Source organism: Carex rostrata, chromosome 22 (genome assembly GCF_964058835.1).
Source record: "Carex rostrata chromosome 22, lpCarRost1.2, whole genome shotgun sequence".
Classification (NCBI taxonomy): domain Eukaryota; kingdom Viridiplantae; phylum Streptophyta; class Magnoliopsida; order Poales; family Cyperaceae; genus Carex; species Carex rostrata.
This window is the reverse complement of record NC_135939.1, coordinates 8554830-8558022: the sequence shown is the minus strand read 5'-3', so window position 1 is coordinate 8558022 and position 3193 is coordinate 8554830. Positions and strand designations below refer to the sequence as shown.

Sequence of the window (3193 nt, the reverse complement as noted above, 5' to 3'; positions counted from 1 at the left end):
AAATGATTTATATAACACCCATTGCTCCTCTTCCTTAACACAATTAATCGTATAATTATTGTTCACCATCCACGTCACTAATTTCGTATACACGTATATACATATATTATTCGATTTAACCACATATTATTTTCATTAATCTGAATTTTAAAAGTTCACAGTGTTACACCCCCCCCCCCCTACTGAAATCCCAGATACGTCCTTGTCCTTATTTATGTTTTCAGAGTATAATCAGTCGAGCTGAACTGCTCAACATGACCTACATATTAAAATGTGCTTGGAGACCAAATTTAAATTTTTTGATTTTTTTTAACATTTACATAATCACTATATTTGGATTGTCTAGAATATTTGAAAAACAAATGATTTCATACCTATAGAATAAAAATAATAAAAAGTTTTTAAAGAATATAAAATTTAATCTCTAAATATATTTTAATATACATATCATATTAAGACATAATAATGAAAATAAAAATGTGAAATGTGGATTAAGACATAAAAAGATACAAGACATTTTAAATCTACTTTTAAAAATAAGAAAGAATATTGCTGAGTCCAAATAACATAAATATTTAGTGCAAAATGAACAAGAAACGTAGAAAAGATGCTCCACCAAATAATATTCTTTGGGCTCAAACTATAGAGGCGATAAATAACGATCAACATTGAAAGAGAAAAGTTGCATCAAGGCTGTAAACTAAGTCATCGGAGATATTGTGACATATTTGTACTAACAAAATTGACATCGGTCTAAAATATATTATTCCAAATAAAAAAAAAAAGACGAGTATTATTTGGAAACTTTTTACTATGGAAATCAGATCCAGTGCAATACCTGACCGTTTAGAATGAAATCTGAGTCATTACTAATGATTTAAAGACATTTAGGTATCTGAGATTATTAAAGATTAGCTTCTGGCATTAATAAAACAAAAAAAAATAACATAATAAAAGAATAATAAACTGAGGAGACATTTATCTCTAACAGCTAAAATTTAATGAAGTGCAAAATATCAAATACATAAGAATTGAATATATAAATATAAGAAAATGAAAGTTGAATATATGATACATGAATTTAACGGTGGAACTTCAATCAGCTAATTTTTTTTTTATATTAAAAATAGAATGAGATGAAATTAATTGAAATTTCTAATTAAACGAATATCAAATACATAAGAATTGAATATATAAATATAAGAAAATGAAAGTTGAATATATGATACATGAATTTAACGGTGGAACTTCAATCAGCTAATTTTTTTTTTATATTAAAAATAGAATGAGATGAAATTAATTGAAATTTCTAATTAAACGAAACCCACGGGTATTTCCGGCGAACCGCCGCTTCCTCCTCCGGTGTGTAATCGTTCTTTATATTAAAAATCTTGCGGATCTCGTCAAGAGACTTATTGGCCATTTGACCAGCCACCTTTTTGCATGTCAGATCCAGTAGTCCTTTGATGTTCAGATAATGTGCTGCCTTAATAAGACCGAAAATCATTGCATGATCGACATTTGTAAATTCTTTGTCCCAGTTCTCGATTTCGCTTCTCAGCATTTTGGTGCTCCAATGAAATCCAGTATAAGATGTGACACCCTCTTGCTCGAAGACATGTTTCTCGCAATACTTGATCACCTTTGCTAGGATCTTGGCAGTGATATTAGGCAATGTAATGGAGACCTCAGCACAGTTGTCTTCAATCATACTGTTGATCGTGTTAGACATCTTTGCCACCTTCTCTGTCACCATAAACTTCTCTCCGTCGGAGCTCATTAGCGTGATCATTTGCTTATTAACGTTGTTCAACATTTTTGTTTCCTTTGAAATTGTATAATTTAGGGTTAAATTATGAGACTATATATAAGTAATAAGAACATACATTTAAAATCTATAATTGAAATTTATAATTATGCACTTCTGTTTTAGATAATTACTATTTTTATATTTTTTTTATTATTGTAAATATACTCATAAAAAAGATCTCTTATACTTATTTAAATTGAACTAAAATGTGCATCTTTTTTCAGACAATTTCAGTTTTGACGTTTTATTTCATTGCTTTAAATATAGTAATATACTCACAAAAATAGATTTATTTATTTATTTATTAATCTTGTTCTGTTTAATCTTGCATGAATGATAAAGCGGGCCATCCTAAATTCTAAATAGATACTCAATTAATTTTGGCTCGGCTATGAATATTCTATATAGTCAAGTATTTTAGGGGATACTCGTTACTATGTCTAAATGTGACCAGGGGTTAGGGGTGGTTGGCATAAAATGTAAAATGTAAAATGTAAAATGTGTTGTGACTGGAACTTGAGCCCCGGGTCTCGATTTTTTTTTATAAAAAAAATATAACTAATCTTAATGATTTAAACGGAACAAATGTAGAGAAGTTGAATTTAATTTATAAAAACTAGCTTTGGCAAAATATCAGTATAGCTGCTTTTTATAAAATCTAACTCCTCTTCTGTACTTGTTCCTTCAAATTTATTAAAATTAATTCTATTTTTAAAAAAATCTCCAGGTTTCGATGACCACAAATTGAAATTCTAACCACTAAATTACAACCACATATTTTGCATTTTACGAAGAGGAGTGAATCATATTAAATAGTTATTTAAATTGTTCTTGTTTCAATTTTAATTTTAAACCATTTGGATTTTATGCTACATTATAATTATTTTGGTTATTAGTGTTTTTAAAATATGATATAAATTACTGAATCAAAATAACAAAATAACTAAATTGGCCAGCAAGACCAATTCTAAATGTTACTGACAGTGAGCAGGTCGGCTCGCTGACCGCTGAACAAAGAGCATTACTATTGATCATGCATTTCATAGTTTGGAGAGAGAGGTGTGCAAGGTCTTTTGGGGAATTAGAAAAAGAACCAGAGGAATTGATTGGTGAGATTAGTTGGCAAGCAAAGTTTTACCAGTAAAATGAAAGGCAAGGGCTGCTAAGGGAAGAAAAGAAAAGAGATAAAGCATCAAAAAGGGGAACACAGTGGGAGGTACAACAAAACTGGTACCGGTTTCAAGATGGAGGCTGGAAACAATTTTTAAATGTTACACTTTGAATTTATCTTCTTGTTTTATTGGTTTCTATTTGATAATTTTCTATTCTAGATTTTCTTAAGCTCAACTGTTTTGAGCAATCGCTTTTTATTCTTATTTTTAA

The 3193-nt window shown here is 29.2% G+C and overlaps 1 pseudogene; it reads right to left on the bottom strand.

Annotated features, from left to right (window-relative positions):
• Positions 1–1309: 1309 nt before the first annotated feature.
• On the bottom strand, positions 1310–1816 carry LOC144573922 (SKP1-like protein 4 pseudogene; annotated as a pseudogene).
• Positions 1817–3193: the final 1377 nt, after the last annotated feature.